The sequence below is a fragment of the Mirounga angustirostris genome, unplaced genomic scaffold (assembly GCF_029215605.1).
Source record: "Mirounga angustirostris isolate CCGP_5_RB_7025 unplaced genomic scaffold, mMirAng1.0.hap1 SCAF_2, whole genome shotgun sequence".
In the NCBI taxonomy this organism is placed as follows: Eukaryota; Metazoa; Chordata; class Mammalia; order Carnivora; family Phocidae; genus Mirounga; species Mirounga angustirostris.
The window spans coordinates 159722754-159741186 of NW_026991710.1; the positions used below are offsets into that span (position 1 = coordinate 159722754).

The window sequence follows — 18433 nt, forward strand, 5'->3', positions numbered from 1 at the left end:
CTCCCCAGGCTGTAAACATGGTGTCCCGGTTGATTTCTAATCTGGTGGTTGACTAGGGAAGGATCCACATCCCAGCTTATCAAGTTGTTGGCAGGACTCATTTCCTTGCAGCTGTATGACCAGAGTCCCAGATTATTACTAGCTATCTCATATGGAATCTCCTCTTAGCTCCAGAGGCTGCCTGCAGGTCCTTGCCATGTGACTCTCTCCAGTCTGCCAAAAGAGAGTCTTGTGTAACATAAGGTAATCATGGGAGTAACATCCCATCACCTTTGCCATAATCTATTGGTTAAAAGCAAGTCACGGGTTCTACTTGCACTCAGGGGAAGGTGATTATACAAGGATACAACTTATTAGGGATCACCCTAGGGTCTGCTCATAGATTTATTATTTTGTTTGGTTGTCTATCTTTTATTATTGAATTTGAGAATTCTTTATGCTTCCTGGATGCAATTTTTTTAAGGTCTCACATATTTATTACTGAACTAACCTACTGGTGCAAAAGCATAGTAACAGAGAAAAATAATTTCCCTGATAAAACATGTCTACTGTTCAGGTGGTATTGATATTCACAGAGTGATAGGATGTGAGCACATGACCTCCATGCAGCATAAATATGTGTGCCATCTCATGTGCGATCCCTTATAGACTCAGTTTGGTTCTTCTCTAATGCCTTCTCTTGGAGTTGTACCTGATTTTATTACCAGTTTTCATCTGAATCCACTAGGGAGTGGGATGATTCTGCTTTTGTTTCTTGGCCAGGAATCTCTTGATCCTGAAAGTCTTGTGAGAAGACATGGTGAGGAACAGTCAACTGCATACACCATGATGGCAGAGAAAAAGAGAGAACTGGATGCATGTTTTTAAATTAAATATATAATTTTCTCCCAGTCTGTGACATGTCATTTCATTTTCTTACTAACGTCTTTCAAAAATCAGAAATGCTGAAGGTTGATGAGGTCCAGTTTTCCAATTTGTTCCTTTATGGATCATGCTTTTGGTGTTGGAGCTAAGAAATCTTTCTCTAACTTGAGGTCACAAAGGTTTTCTTCTATATTTTCTTCTAGAAGTTTTGTAGTTTTAGGTTTTATATTTAGGTGCATGATCCATTTTGAGTTAATTCTTGCATATCATGTCAAAATGCGGATTGGAGTTTATTTTTTTGCTTCTGGATATCAAATTGTTGGGATACTGGTCTGTTGTTTTATTGTAATATTTTTGTCTGGGTTTTGGTATCAGGGTGATGCTGATCTCAGAGAATAAGTTGGGAAGTATTCCTCATCTTCAATTTTCTGGGAGAGTTGGTATAGAATTAATATTATTTCTTCCTTAAAATTTTGGTAGAATTTGTCAGTGAAACCGTCTGGGCCTGGAAATTTCTTTGTGGGAAAAAGTGCCTATAATAGATATAATAAGGTTATTCAAGTCATCAAATTCTTGACTGAACATTGGTAGTTTGTGTTTTTCAAGAAATATGTCTATTTTGTTTTAGTTGTTGGTTTATGGGCATAAAGTTTTTAATAATATTCTGTTATTATCCTTTCAGTATGTATAGACTCTGCAGTGATATTTCCTCTGTCATGCCTAACACTGGTGATTTTTGTCTTCTCTCCTTTTTTCCTGAAAAAACTAGAAACTCATCAATTTTATTGATCTTCTCAAGAAACATTTTTTTGGTTTCATTGATTTTTCTATATGGCTTACCTGTTTTCTATTTAATTGATTTTTGTTCTGATCTTATTTCCTTTTTCTACTTATTTTGAGTTTAGTCTGCTCTTCTTTTTCTAGTTTCTTAAGGTGTAAACTGAAGTTTTGAGAACTTTCTTCTTTTCAAAAAAGGGATTTAGTCCTATAAATTTCCCCAAAGTAGTATTTTAGTACCATCCTGCAAATTTGTTGTGTTTTTGCCATTTTCATTCAGTTCAAAATAGTTTCTATTTTTCATTTTGATTTATATTTTGATTTGTGGGTTGTTTAAAAGTGTGTTAGTAAATATTGAGAGACTTTCCGGAAAACTTTCTGTTATTTATTTCTGGTTTAATTCCATTGTGGTCAGGGAATTTACATTGTATGACAGATTCTTTTCAAATTTTAAGACTTTAAGTTTATGGCTCAGAATATGGTCTATCTTAGGAAATGTTTTGTGTGCACCTGAAAGGAATGTGTATTCTATTTTTGTGGGTGGAGTTTCCTATAAGTATCAATTAGGTCAAGTTAATGGATACCATTGCTTAAATCTTCTATGTCCTTATTGATTTCCTGTCTATTTTTTTCTTTTTTAAAAGATTTTATTTATTTATTTGACAAAGAGAGAGATAGTGAGAACAGGAACATAAGCAGGGGGGTGGGAGAGGGAGAAGCAGGCTTTCCCTGAGCAGAGAGCCCGATGCGGGGCTCAATCCCAGTGCAGACGCTGGGATCATGACCTGAGCTGAAGGCAGACGCTTAACGACTGAGCCACCCAGGCATCCCATGTCTATTTTTTTCTATCAATTATAGAGAGTACTGAAGTTTTGACTAAAATTGTCTCATTATAGTTTTATCAGTTTTTTTCTTCATGTACTTTGAATCTTTATTATTAGATGCATCACCATTTTGGGAAATGTTTTGTCATATGGATGAATTGACCATTTTATCATTATGAAATGACTTTCTTTACCTCTGATTATATACTTTACTCTGTAATCTACTTTGTGTAGTATTACTATAGATACTGTAGTTTTTTTTTGGTAAGTGTTAGTGTAGTATATCCTTTTCCATCCTTTTGCTTTTAACATATTTGTGCTTTTATATTTAAGGTGTATTTCTTATAGGTAGCATACAGTGGGCCTTGCTTTTTTTTTTTTTTCCAATTTAACAATCACTTCTTTTTATTTGGAGTATTTAGACCATTTACACTTAATGTGAATATTAATATAGTTATGTTTAAATCTGTTACCTTGCTAGTTGTTATCTAATTGTTCCACTATTCTTTGTTCTCATCTTCCTTTTTCTATCTATTTTTGGATTGATTACTTTTATTATTTCACTTGTAAGATGATTATAATTCTTTGTTTTGTTATTTTACTGATTGCTTTAGGGTTTATAATATACATATTTAACTTATCAGTCTACTATTAAGTGTACAATGTGAGAAACTTACAACAGTATACTCCCATTTCTCTCAACATGTTTTGTGTTGTTTTGCCATATATTTTACTTTTACATATGTTATAAACCCTATACTACATTGTGATTGTTTTTGTGTAACTAATTATTTTTAAAAGACATTTAAATAATAAGAAACAAATCTTATATATTTACCTATATATTTACAATATTAGCGTTCTTCATTCTTTTCTGTAGATCTATATTTTCACCTGTATCATTTTCCTTCTTTTTTACCATTTCTTATACTCTAGGTCGGCTGGTGGTGAGGAATTCTTCCAGTTTCTGTATGTCTCAAAAGTCATGATTTTGTCTTTGTTTTTTAAGGATATGTTTGCTCTACAGAATTTTAGGTAGACAAATTTTTCTTTCAGTAACTTAAAGATGTTGCTTCATTGCTTTCTGGCTTGCATTATTGCTGATGAGATATCTGCTGTCATAGTATCCTTGTTCCTCTGTATATAGCACCTCTTTTTACCTCTGTCTGCTTTTAAGATTTTTTATTTTTCACTGGTTTGATTTGATTATTATGTGCTATGTATCATTTTCTTCATGTTTCTTGAACTTGGCCTTTATTGAGATTCTTGAATTTATGGGTTTATAGTTTTTATCAAATTTGAAAAAATTTCAGCCAATATGCAAGTATTTTTCTGTCTTCCCTTTCTCCCTCTCCTACTTTGACACTAATTACACATACAGGAGGTCACTTGAAATTGTTCCACAGCCTAATGTTGTGTTTATTTTTAAAATTCTCTTTTCTCTCTGTGTTTCATTTTGAATAATTTCTACTGGTATGTTTTCAAAGTATACTAATGTTTTCTTCTGAAATGTTTAATTGGCTACTAATTCTATACCATTCGATTTTATTTTAGATGTCGTAGTTTTCAACTTTTTGTATCTCTTATGTCTTTACTTAACTTTGTGAATTACAGTTATAAAAACTGTTTACTATCTTTGCTACTAATTCTAATGTTTGTGTCAGTTTTGAGCTGGTTTCAACTGATTACTCTTTTTCAACATGGATTGTATTTTCCTGCTTCTTTATATGCCTGATAATTTTTTATTGGATGCCAGCCATTGTGAATTTTACCTTGTTGGGTGCTGGATATTTTTATTTTCATATAAATATTCTTGAACTTCGGTCTGTGATGAAATAGTCTGTGATGAAACTGGAAATATTTTGACCTTTTGGGTCTTGTGCTTAAGATTTGCTAGGTAGGACCAAAGCAGTGCTTGGTCTAGGGTTTATTATTACTTCCCCTCTTGAGGCAAAGTCCTAGAATTATGAAGTTTCACAGTATGACTGGTGGGAGCAAATACTGTTCCTGGCCCTTTGTGAACACAGGGTACTGTTCCCTTTAAGTCTTTTGGATGGTTCTTTCCCTGGCCTTAGACATTTTCTACACACATACATGTGCCGATCAGTACTCAGATGACTACTCAGTGGAACCCTTCTCCTGATCTTCAGGGTTATCTCTGTGTACATCTCTCTCTTTTATTTTGCCTTGGGAACTCTAACTTTCTTGGTCTCTCTAGACTCTCAACTCTGTCTTCTCACTAGAGGAATCTGCTGGGCTCCATCTTGGTTCCTCTTCCTTGTGCCTTGATCTGGAAACTCAAAGTGGGACTACTGTTGGGTGCACTTTGTTTCTTGTCTTTTAGGAATCACAGTCCATTGTTGCCTGATGTACAGTATCTTAAAAGTCATTGCATTATATATTTTTGTCAATATTTTGAATGTTTTAGGTAAGCAGGTAATTGTCTTACTTGATTAGAAATCTTAATCCTCCTTTATTTTTTTTTCATAATTTTTTTACCATCTGACATTATATATTTATTTGTTTTTTCTTTCTTACTGGAATGGAGGCTCCATGACAGCAGGGATCTTTTTGTTCACTCCTGAGTCCTCTTTAGCAAGAATAGTGCCTGTTACATAATAGGTGCTCAATAAATATTTATTAATGAATGAAAGGATGAGCCAATGAATGAATGCATCCTAACACCTAGCCACCATTCCAGCACATAGGTCTCCTCATGCCCTCTACTCGTCAGATCCCTGCCTGAGTGCTTCTGCTCATGCTGGTTCCTGCCTGATAAACTCTTCTCTCTCCTCTCTAAAATGTTTACACATCTTTCAAGCTCCACTTTCCATATGTCCTCCCCCATAAATTCTTCTCTGATTGTTCTGGTTGACCCAGATTTCTTCCTCTTCCAAGACCTTTCAGCACTTAGAGTCAGAACCACATAAATTATAATTCCAATGCTCCTTATTAAGGCAATGTGAGCTTTTTGAGGACCTTCCTTCATGTATCCTTCTGAACCTAGAACTGTACTGGTCTCAAAAAATATATGTTGGTAATGGTTGTGATCTCTGCTCTTCGCATACCTTGTGGGTGGAGAGGTTCTCTTGTTCTTTCCAAGTTTCAAATTTTCCCACAATAGTGCCTGCCATGTTTCATGGGCTAGTAATGTATCCTTTTTGAAGTTTCCAGAACCCAGGGTATCTTAATTGGGTTGGAGCAGAGAATTTGGAAGACATTTGAGTTAAGAGCACAAAGTTTGGAAATGGGCTCTGGAAGAAAATGAGGGGCAGTTGGGGTGAGGGATAAGTATTTGGTGAGCATTCATTTATTCTATCCCATCACTTTGTCTATTAGCTCTTTTAATTGTCTCCACAGAACCATAACCTCACTAAGTTAATATCAAGGCTGACATGTTGAAACAATGTTGTTTGTTAATGAAGATCAGTAACAGAGAGTGACTGGATTTATGGCAAAACAGGCTGCTATGGACTGAATTTTGTCTCTTCTTCTACCATTCATATGTTGAAACCCTAACCTTCAATGTATTTAAAGATAAGGTCTTTGAGAGGTAATTCAGGTTAGATGAGGTCATGCAAGTGGGATCCCTTCATGATGGGATTGTGTTCTTATAAGAAGAGACACTGGAGTTCTCTCCCTCTCTCTGCCATGTGAACACATGACATGATAGAGGCCATCTGCAAGGAAGAGAGCTCTCACCAAGCACTGACCTTGCTGGCACCCTGATCTCTGACTTTCAGCCTTTAGAACTATGAGAAATTAAATTTCTGTTGTTTAAGCACTCAGTCTATGGTATTTTGTTATGGCAGCCCCAGCTGACTAAAACACATGACAATTAGTATATCATGACTCAGGTGGATGGGTAAGAGGAAGTCACATCCTAGGGGAGATATGTTTGTTATGTCTCTTGTTTGACCTTGATGAAGAATCATGTAGTGTTGATATTCCCAATAGATACCCTTGAAAGTCACCCCAATATATTGCTCAGTTGTTCCACTCTCTTTCCTGGCAGGACTGTAAAGACCATCTGCTGTGTGGTTCTTCCCAGCTTCCTCACCCTGTTACTGGGGCCAGGGTCACACTGACTGCGGCTGTGAACATGGGTTAGATGCCCATAAGCAGCTCTGAGGAGAAAGTGCTCTCCTTCTGTTAGATCAAGGGCACAATGCTTTGTGTCCTTGAAGCATGAGGTTAGCTCTGAGGGTGAACGCTAGGAATCTTTGGCTTTACCTACCAATGGACAACAAGTCCCTGGAAGGTAGCTCAATCCACCGTTAGCTCCCAATCTGCATAGATCATGTTCTAAATGCCCTACCAGGTCTCTATGAAGTTCCCTACTGGGGCAACAATCTCCTCTTATGGTTTGTTTCCAACTGGATTTTTCCAGTTTGTGGGATTGCCTTCCTCTCAGCTGCCATCAAACACAAACGTATGACTTCTTCTCTAGCTTACTCCCAATTGAGCGATGGTCTCATGACTATCCCTCAGCTCTTCCAGCAAGATGCCTGATTCCTCTGTTCCTGGTAATAGCCATGAGCATTGTCTTTTGTCCACCTCCCCGGTTAATGCTTCCAGGGTGATCTCAACCCATGAGAACTCCCCTCCTTTTTTTTTTTTTTTTAAAGATTTTATTTATTTATTAGACAGAGAGAGAGAGCACAAGCAGGCAGAGTGGCAGGCAGAGGAAAAGGGAGAAGCAGGATCCCTGCTGAACAGAGAACTTGATGGGGGGCTCGATGGGATCATGACCTGAACCGAAGGCAGACGCTTAACTGACTGAGTCACCCAGGCGCCCCCACCCTCCCTTTTTGACTGGAATGATCTTGCCTGCCAAACAGGAGGTCTGTTGGCCCATAGAAAGAAGATACCTTGGAAAGTACCAAGCCAAGCTGAAAAGCCAATGCCAGGATTTTTTATAGGGCACATCCTGGGGTGACCTCCACAATAACTACAATTCCCTTCTGGGAATTTGGCCATTTGGAGCCCCAAAGACAATAGCTTGGAGGTTTTTTCCTATTTTGAATTTTTTTTTGATAAACATTCTCTGTTTGAAAATAACCTGGATTTTACAAATTCACCTGCTGATGTTTATGGTTTAGGTCTTTTATCTCTCCGGCCATCAGGGAAAAAATTACTTTGGCAGAAGTAAAAGTGGACTGGCCACTCTTATCTCTGTCAGACTCAGGGGGACTGCTGTCAGATCACCCAGCTCACATGACAAGGCTATTTTTCTTCTAGAGTTGATCTTGTTCCCTGGCAAGCTGTATGTGATTTGTCTTAACACTCAGATTCCCTGTCAGGGCGTTCATGGCATGTTTGGACACATGGTCTTGTAAAAATGATATCTTGAACTTTATTTATATACACTTGTACTGGTTGTTTTGGGGGGTCCTGGGCACCCAGATTGGCAGCAACTCTTCTTGGGCTCCACTGGGGGCCACTAGGGGATGGGCAGTTTACTTCTTTGTGTGACAAATCTTTAGAGATAGTTGTACCGATTGAAAGTGAAAGTTCCCAACAAACTCATTTATGAATAGAACCTGTGGTATCAAATGGTAGCTTGTTGAATGCATTGGGGGAAATTTTAACAGCACCCCTTCTTTATTGTGCCTCTTTTAACATTATTGACTCTGTTGAAGTCAGCCCACTTGGGTTAAAAACATCCAAAGGACGGATAATCTGGACCAAGTGGAAAGGGAATAAGCTCCTCTTGTTCAAACCAAGGACACAACTGTTCCAGAACTCACCAGGTCTATAATTTTGTCTTGGGAAAGTTAGGGGGGATAAAAAGGACTGAATGGTAAGAACTTTCAAACTCTTCAAGTTCAACATATTTTATCTCCAGGCCCTTGAGGTAGAGGTCTCACTAGCAGAGTGTGAAAAACTTAAAATTTGGTTTAGTTGTCAAGCATTCCAGAAAAAGTTGGCCTTACCCTCCTGTGCCTACTTGGACAAGAACTAGTTAATGGTCAAAAACAAAGCAAAACTTCAAAAATACACACACACACACACACACACACACCCCAGTTAGCTGTATTGGTAAAGACCTGTGCAAACAAAAGGTCAGAAGCATCTAACTGAGACCTTATCAAATTTAAAGTCTGTTATAAATTTTACTTTGCTTGGAAAACAGTTGTAATAAAACTCGGTGAGATGACCTGAATGTGGCTGATAGATGTGATAATAAAAACAAATTTCAGGACAATTACCTGAGGCAAAAGCCTGGGGATTAAGAATATGGGTTCTTAGCTTCCAGTTGAGCTTGTGGCACCTTACCTTCCCAGGTCTAAAAGCCCCAGTGTTTGCAGACTCCTCACATTGTGTAAAACTGTAGCAGGATAGTACACAAGAGGAAGATCACTGACTGGTGGGTCCCCAGTCCTAGTATTGCTTACCTTTGTTAACTCTATGAACTTCCATTGACTAGCCGGACAAAAATGAGAGTTTAGCCCATCTTTAAAAAGAGACATCTCTCTGTGTCTCCCAAATACAGACTTAATAGTTTGGGGACATTCTATGGAAAATGTTTGCTTGATGAACTAACTTGAAGCCTAGGTTTTTCAGAACAATGTTTTATGAGAGAAGCAGGCAGGCTTTTAGATAAGGTTTTTCAACCACAGACCATATTTTTAACCAATTACCATTTGGTGTTGAAGTCCACCAGGAACAATATTAGATCATGTGTGGTGTTTGTTGACTCTTTCCTAGCTTTCATATTGATGATGAGCCAACACATGAACTCATCAAAGACCCACAGTTACCGATACTCATACACGCTTGGTACTACAATTTTATAATAGCAGTCAGGATCAGTAGATGGAGCAGTAAAATCAGAGGAAGTGTTCTGAACCCCATAATTTCAATTTGTTAATGCTTTGATATTGCCTTTTGGCTAAATGGGACATAAACACCCCCACTATGGTGAAAGCAAAGGCATACGTTGTTTTATATTCAGACTGTAATTTTCATTGCCTTGAGCTAGGAGTGGACTGAAGAGCCAAGGGGGCTGATGCTTACTGTCAGAAGGAAACCTCCAGAGCAGTGATCACAGAAGCAATGTTACCAAATTTGGTAGATGTTTCTAACTACCTGCTTCAAATGCTTTACAAACAAAAATTGTGCATGGTTAGGAGTTTGGACTTTGGCTCCAACTGCCTGAGTCCAAATCTAGGCTTTGACACTTACTAGTTGTGTGGCCCTGGGTCTCATCTTCATCTGTGAACAGGGCCTCTTTGGTGAGCTTACATGACTTAATACATGTAGAGTTCAGAGAGTAGCTGGGCATATGTAAGGGTTTGTTATGAAAGCCCATGAATTTTGCTCTTGTGCACACCCACTTAAAAAAGTCCAGGCTAAAATTCTTATGGCCATTCTCCATGGGGTGGCCTTGCTCGCCCATCCATCTGTGCATTAAGATTGACCCAGAACTCTTTACTAAAAAGAATCTTGGCAATACCTGCTTGTTGGTCTCTCCAATTGGAGGAGGGATGGCTTCTCCTCAGGCCTTCTCAGCTCCCACAGGGGGATACCACACTTACCCTTGACTCTGCTCCTGGTGAAGGTGCCTGGGTCTGAAATGGCAGCCCAGACTAGCTGCACCACAGGTGCTTTTCAGAAGGAACAGCCCTGAGCTCATGGTCTCTCAATGCTGACTTTTAAAAACTCTGCTAAGAGGAACAATGTAAGTAAGGAGATTGTTCAAGTGACAACCTGGAGTCTGAAGTCTCAACAGTCTAAAGTCTATCCCAGGCTAAGTCACAGCACTAGAACTGAGCACCAAGACCTCGTCATTCTGTCCTTCCTGTGTCCCCTCCTTCAAATCTTCCTGCACCTACTGAATGGGCTTTGGTGGGATGCTCCTCGTCCACAAGGGGAGTGATTGAAAACAAATCTTGGTGGCATTTACCACAAGGGTGTTGCTTATTGCATCACGAATGGGTTCTCTTTAAGAAGTGTCCACGGAGACCTTTTTCTCTGGCCTAAGTGCCAAGTACAATTCTACCTTTGGTCATATAGTATCTCTGTTAGGAACCCTGTGAATTATATAAATGGCCAACCTTCCCTTTCACATTAGCTTCTATAACGTTTGGTGCCATTAGTGTGGCCAGCTCCTAAATCTTTGTCATCTTCACCTTTCCAGTGCTTTATCTGTTTTATCCCTGCCTTAATTCTTTTTTCTTTCTCCTGTCAGCTTCAACCTTTACTTTGTTACCTTATGGCTCCCTAAACTCCTTAAACATAAGCTTCTTTAAAACTTATGTACAGCAAGGTGAGGATATACATGAGTAAATAATAAACTCTAGGGAGCAGGTAGAGTCATCCCACTTCAGAGATGAGGAAACTGAGGCTCTGAAGGGTAAATCAACTTTCCCAGTGTCATAAAGCTAGTAAGTAAGTAGAAGGCCAAGGTCAAACTTCACTGCCAAGGTCACATTTCACTGCCCTCCTCATACTCAGAAATATATTCAGAAAGAGGGATACTGGGGATTAGAGGAGGCTCTTGCACAAGGAGCTATGGGGGTGGGGGGCTGTGAAGCTGATGAGAACTGAAAGCTACACTGAAAGTTTCATATCCAGGAAGGACATACTTATGGAATGTTTTGGTCATTAGAGGATAAGTAATCTGTAGAGTCAATCCCAATTGTATTGTAACCTTGATTAACTGAGACTGGTTAGCTTGGGTAATTGAATTGTCAAGTTAACTGAGAGTCAACTCAATAGACTGCACTTATCTACCCTGACTATTAAAAGTTTTCTTGTAGTCTCTGACTATTCTCCTGCTTCAGTTACTATAATGTAGTGCACATGTTTGGACCATTATTGTAATTCCAGACTCCATTCAATGTCTAATGCAATGCCCAGAACATAGTAAGCCCTCATCATGCCCCTTGATTCTGTTGAGTGTTAGGAGTTTTCTTGGGCCTTGGGGTCAAACTTGTGTTTATCACTTCTCTCTGAGTGAGACAGTAGATGGTCTTACAGACTGTGGGGGCAGGACATTGACCCCACTGCAAGAATGCATGTGTTCCTCAACCCAGCCCACTGGCTGTCTAGTCCATCGACCTGAACTGAGGGGAATCCTCAAAATAGTGGTCAGACACAAATCTCTTTTGCTTCGATTTGCTTGTGTCACTTAAATTAGAAGCTCAGTGATGTTGTTTTAGTTACTTGAGAATTCGCATTGGCAGGAGTCTGGCTAATCAAGATCTTGTTTGTCTGTATGACTTTCTCATTATCCATAGCCATTTATTGAGTCCCTTCTGTGCCCAGAAAAATGTTCTGGGCTTTGAAAATACAAAGCTGTATGAAGACTGAAAAAGTTTGATTTCATGGTGATGAACAGACCAAGATGGCTGTGGCTGTGTTGTCTGTTGAAGGCCATGTGAATTCTTTTCTGTGACATATCAGAAATGGCACAGGCTTTGGCTTTAGATTCACCACCAACTTTTTGTTGGACTTGTGAATAGTTCCTTAATCTAATGGAACCTCAGTTTCCTCATTTGCAAAGTAGGGACATAAATGTCTACTCAGTTTGTTAGAAAGACCAGACATAAGGTACTTATATGAAGCCCAGGCACATAATAGGTGCTCGACAAATGGTAGCTAGCAATATTGTGCCTCTGAGCATTCTCTGCTCAGAAAAACAGGGAAAACTCCCTATCAGAACTGTTTTGAGAATGTGTGTTATAATTTCTGTGAGGTTCCCCTGATGGCAAATCCAAGGGCCAAGGCCACTGTAACTGCAGCCTATGGACACGTGTGTCTGTAAATAGCCCCAACCCATGTAAACACTCCATTGAGTGTAACCGCCTGCATCACAGTGAAGATATGCATGTGATGTTGCCAAGGGTCGCCCAGCAGCCAGTGCCCCCCATGCACATGCATCAAGGTGCGCAGCTGCCCAACAGAAAACCACAATTGTTCCACACGCTTTATGCTGAGAAAGAGCAAATCAGTGGGAGAAAACGTGGATTTGTTCTGGGGACAAGAGGGGTGGGGGCCATTGGGAATGGTGAGGAAGGGGGACATGAAAGAATGAGGTGGAGACACCATGTTTAGGGACAAGAAGGGACACTAAGAGGACAGACACAGAGTGTGTCCCTGCTCTGGTGGGTTACAACTTCTAAGTCCAAGAGGCTCTTTGCATTTCACAGATTGCAACAACACCCCCAAAGCTGGGGTGAGGAGTGGAAGACAGCTTGCCCTGGTCCTGGCCATGGTTCCACCAGCGACAGCTTTATCCCTTCATTCTCTTTCACGCCTCTCTCTCTCTCACTTCCCATTTCCTCTTTTCTTCCCTTTTTTGTTCAATTTCCCCCGCTTCCTTTCTGTTTCTAGCACCTCCTTCCTGCTCTCCTTTTCCAAACCCCAGGGGTGGCACACAGGTATCTCTTTCACTAACTGAACATTTCCACCGCCCCCATCCCCTAACCAAGCCATTAACCCCCGCTGCTTGGTGGGTTGCACCTTAGCCTGTTATTAACTTCAGTTCAGCTGCCAACCCAGCTATGTGCAGGCTCATTCTGCAGGCAGGGGTGGACGTGGGTGTCCATGGAAACAATGGCACCAGGACTGAGTGCCTAAGTCCAGGTGGCCCTGAGCTGCTTGGGTGACATGAGGGGCAGGAGGCCTAGGAGATGGCGTGGGGGGGTGGGACCTGGGATGTGACTGGAGTGAAATGGTCTCCCAGCCTCCCACCAAGGCCTGGTGAGCACCGGGGAGGCAGCTGAGCCCTCATGGTGCAGAAGAAAGGCTGTGCCAGGGAGGAAACATGGTGACAAGAGGAGGAAACATGGTGAGGAGGAAGGAGCCCTGGCCAGGATTCTGGGGGGCCCAGTGTCTTCTCAGGTTACTTATCTGCTTGGAGCCTCAACTTTAGGATGTGAGCAATGACCCCTGCCCTACTACTCACAGGGCTCTAGTGAGGCTCAAATGAGGTAAAGTGAGGTTAAGGACGGGAAGCTTTCTCTATCCATGAGGCACGGTGTGTTAGTCAGTCGGGGCTAACCTAACAAAGTACCACAGATTGAATGGCTTAAACAACAGAAGTTATTTTCTCACAGTTCTGGAGGCTGGAAGTCCAAGACCAAGGTGTGGGCAGGGTTGGTTTCCTCTGAGGCCTCTTTCCTTAGCTTGCAGATGGCTGTCTTCTCTCTGTGTCCTCACATGGTCTTCCTTCTGTGTGTATCTCCTAATCTTTCCTTCTTATAAAGTCAACAGTCAGATTAGATTAAGGCCTACCCTACTGACCTCGTTTTAGCTTAATTACTTCTTTAAAACCCTGTCTCCAAATATGGTCACATTCTGAGGTACAGGAGGTTATGACTCCAACATATGAATTTTGGAGGGACACAATTCAGTCCCTAACACACAGCTACTTTTATTATGATCAGTCACCCTGGGGTTAGGGTCTGTCTAACAGATGGAAACATGTTCACCCATGGCAGATGGGAGGATAGAGAGTGCGTTCCAGAGGTCTTGTGGGGACTGGGCCAGGCTTCAGGGGATGGCAGGCTCAGGGGTCCATCTTCCTGCCACAGCTCCATGTAACAGCTTGTCCAGTGGGAGTCCTACTGTTGCTCAGAATTGGTGGCTTGGGCCCAAATCTGTCCAGACACTGCTTCTAGGGACTACAAAGTGGTAACAGAACTGGCCTTGCCATCCCCAGTCATGGCCTCAGTCTCTACGCACTCCCACCTGTGAGATGAGCGGAGGCATTTGGGGATTCATGACTCATTCTCTGTGAGAAGTTCTGAGGCTTCTCCCTTCCTTTTGTCTGGTTGGGAGAGCATCCTTTTCCAAAGGCAACGATGAGGGGTAAGATAGTCACTCATAGGAACTGAGATATACAAGCTCTCTCTCCCGCTGGGTTCTCACTAGCCTGGGGAGCTGGCAGACATTGTGGTGTTATCACTGGAATGGTGCGTGAGGCAGTGGGGAGCTCAAGGGACAGCTGGCGTGTGTGTCACGTGTTGCCAGGAGTTGGGGAGAACAACCCTGGGGCCTGCTTCTTACCTGGGGTCTCTTGCAGTGGGAGTTGGCTGGAGTACACTGTGGACATTAGGAGCACACTGTGTTGCCTGGACATTAGGGATGGCAACTGACCTGCCCAGGGTCAGTGTGAAGGATCCTGGAGGGTAGGGTGGGAGGCTGGACCTCAGTGAGGATATACCGACCAGGACAGCTGAGGAGAGGCACCCTGGCCTTTCTCTGTTATCGGCAGTGGAGGGCCGAGTGAATCTGGCATGTGAAGCAGGATTACTAGGGAAGAGATTCCAGGAACTATCCAGGTATTGAGGTCTTGCTCCCCTGTCAATCCTGTAAATAGTAGGCACTCCAACTTCAGCCTACCTGCAACCAAAGTCATATAACTCTTCCGCCACTGGCCATGTTACTCCACATCTGCCCTATGCAGAGGGAGGCAGATGGGATGGCAGTCCCCACTGCAGTGGTGACCACACTTACATATCCAGCACAGTGCTGGACACCTGGCTGTGGGCTGATGAGGGCATGGGGCCTGTGCCTTCTCCTCTCTGGCTGACCTAGGCTTGTAAGTTTCTCTTTCTCCAATGAAGCCCATTCCTTAATCTATGCCACGTGATGTTGTATCGTTTTCTCTAACCCTGGTGCATCAGGTGGTGACCCATAGGGACTACCCAGCATGAAATGCCTTAAAATAACCGTGTGCTCTGGCAGAGGCTACCTGAAGCCCGTGGAACCAGGTGGAGTTGAAAGAGACCTAGAGGGGCGCCTGAGTGGCTCAGTCGTTAAGCGTCTGCCTTCGGCTCAGGTCATGATCCCAGGATCCTGGGATCGAGCCCTGTATCAGGTTCCCTGCTCGGCGGGAGGCCTGCTTCTCCCTCTCCCACTCCCCCTGCTTGTGTTCCCTCTCTCGCTGTCTCTCTCTCTGTCCTATAAATAAAATCTTTTTTTTTTTAAAAAGAAAGAGATCTGGAATACCTCTGCTTTAGTTTGCTCAGGCTGCCACAACAAGACCACACAGATGGGGTGTTTTATTTTAAATTTTTAAAAAGATTTAACTAATTAATTAATAGGGCTCAGGCAGGGGAAGGCGCAGAGGGAGAGAGAGAGAATCTCAAGCAGACTCCTCACTGAGCGCAGAAGCCCAAAATGGGGCTCAATCTCATGACCCTGAGATCATGACCTGAGCTGAAATCAAGAGTTGGACACTGAACCTACCAAGCCACCCGGTTGTCCCACAGATGGGGTGTTTTAAACAACAGACATTTATTTTCTCACAGTTTGGGAGACTGGAAGTCCAAGATCAAGGTTTTGACAGTGTGGTTTCTAGTTAGGGTGCTCTTCCTGGTTTGCAGACAGTCACCTTCGCTCTGTGTCCTCACAGGGCCTTTCCCCTGTGCACATGGAGAGAGGGAGCTCTGGTGTGTGTCTCTCTGCTTCTTAGGACACCAGTGCTACAGGGTTAAGGCCCTACCCATAGGACCTCACTTAACCTTAATTACCTCCTTAAAGGTTTTGTCTTTAAATACAGTCACATGGGGGTTAAGGTTTCAACATACACATTTTGGGGGACACACTTAGTCCACGATACTTCTATGTGCCTGGAAAGCAGTCAGTTAAAAAGATGTAGCCTGTCTCATTTTGCTTCCCTGCCCCAGCACTCAAGGAGAGGGAAGAGGGGGTGTTCTTGGGTGGTCTTCACACTTCTCTTCAGGATTCCCGGAAAGGAATAGGAAGACACAAAAGACCAGACCTCACTTCTTCCAGTCCTGAAGCTGAAGGCTGTTCAGGGCTGAGGAGAAGACAATCTTTAAATGGGTGCAGAACAAAATGTAAGACGGACTGAACTTTTTAATAATCAAAATCAACCAGAGAGTTAGAGAATCTGCTCACGGTGCCATAAAGGGACCTGCTCTGCAAGGAGGAAGAGAGGTGGGATTCAGCTGCCTACTGAGGTCAGACTGCTAGGAGACCGGCTCCATCAATGGGGAAGATGGAGTCCTTTGCATCGGAAGAACTGATTATTAGCCATGACTGTCCCAACATGCAAACACTCCGGGAAACTTACCCTTTGAGTAGCGGTGCTTCAAGTGGGGCGTTCCCAGGGCCCGGCACTGCACTGGGGCTCTGCATGCGTTCCAGGGGAGGGCTATGGGGGGAATGAGTAGTCGGAGGGCATCAGGGGAACAAGAAAGGTACTTCCAGCTTAGAAGGCTAGAGGCAGGGGAGGCTTAACATGTTCCAGAACCTATGTGTTTCAGCCTAAGGCAGCCATTTCCTGGCTTTGGAGTTCACAGGCCAGAATAAATAAATATTAGTTGGAAATCAATATAGGATCACCGGTTTTGTGTTTTGCTAAGAAAGGATATGAAGAAAAAATGCTACCATCTATTATCACCATCCTTTCCTAAAAGAAAGGATATTTTTAACATTCCCTTGCCCCAAACCAAAGAGGAGAGAAAGTACATAATCTCAGAATGATGTGGAGTTCTTTAAATTGAATAAATACGGCATTGGAAAAAATTCACTGCATTGCCTTTGTTTTATTAATTCTGCTGAGGCTGTTGAAAACATTAGTAATCTGACTGAAGCTTAGGGGACTATGCCTGTGTGTGAGTCTGTGAGTGTGTCTGTGAGTGTGAGTCTTCGTGTGGGAAGGCAAGTGTGTGAATGTCACACACAGACGTGGGAGTCTGTGAGCATACGGATGAGTGTGTTGCTTGTGTACATATGTGTGTTGGGGATGGAGGAAAAGGGAAGAGGTATGTGGGCATGGGAGGAGGAGGGGAGCCCCAATGGTGGGAGCTGGAGTCTGCACATAATCGGTAGGAACTTGACTTGCTTAAAACCTACCCATAGTTACAGGGGACATTTTCCCCTTTTGTTCCCATTCCACCGTCACCCCCCTTGCGCTTTTTCCATTCCTCCCCTCCCTCACTCTGCCACGGTGGAGCTGACCCCCCAGGCCCACCCCTGGTCAGCACCCCTGCCAGACTTCTCATATCCTGCCAGGAAGAATTGTTGTTCTGTAAAGGAGTCTTTACATCCTCCTGACACACAGTCACTCCAGGAAACAAAACTGGGCCAAGTCCTTATTCAACAAAGGACTCAGCTCCCTCGGGCCCTGGCCCTGCCTGAGCCTCTCATGTGGTTAATGACCTTGAGTCAGTGATGCTGCCCTTCAGCCCTCCCTGTGGCAGGGAAAGAGCTACAGGTGACCTTGAAGCTTCTTGGAGGGACCCTTTGGCCTTTCTCCTTGTTCCATGAGGAAGAGCCACCTGACCTTGGCCCACACTCCGGAGGTGGGCTTAAGGTTCCCCCTTGTCGGTCTCAAACCAATTCTGGGTCCTTCTGCATCACTTCTCCCCTAGGATAACAACTTGTTCCAGGCAGGCTGACAGCCATCCAATCTCTCCAAAATTCTGCATCATCTCTTGCCTACATGACTTTGTTTTTTCAGTTCTCTTCTGGGAAGACTGCCAAATGGTAGCCTAACTTCAAAGTTCAGCTAAAATGCTACTTCTTCCAGGAAGCCTTCCTGCACCATTGCAATGAGTGCTGATTTTGCCCACCAGGGTGAGAGGCACATGACGACCGGAGTCCAACCTCGAAATCCTCCCCCGTCTTTTAAAATCTCTGCTTCCTAAAACTAAAGGCAACCTATGGAAGGGGAAAGATATTTGCAAATGACTTATCAGATAAAGGGCTAGTATCCAAAATCTATAAAGAACTTATCAAACTCAATGTCCCAAAAAACAAAAAAATCCAGTCAAGAAATGGGCAGAAGACATGAACAGATATGTTCTGTTCATGTTCATTTCATGTTCATTTCATTTCATGTTCTGTTCATGTTCATTTGACATACAAATGACCACCAGACACATGAAAAAATTCTCAACATCACTTGGCATCAGGGAAATACAAATCAGAACCTCAATGAGATACCACCTCACACCAGTCAGAATGGCTAAAATTAACAAGTC

General features: G+C 42.5%; 1 pseudogene; it reads right to left on the reverse strand.

Moving 5' to 3' along the window:
- Positions 1-642: 642 nt before the first annotated feature.
- Positions 643-798, reverse strand: LOC123847427 (large ribosomal subunit protein eL39-like; annotated as a pseudogene).
- Positions 799-18433: the final 17635 nt, after the last annotated feature.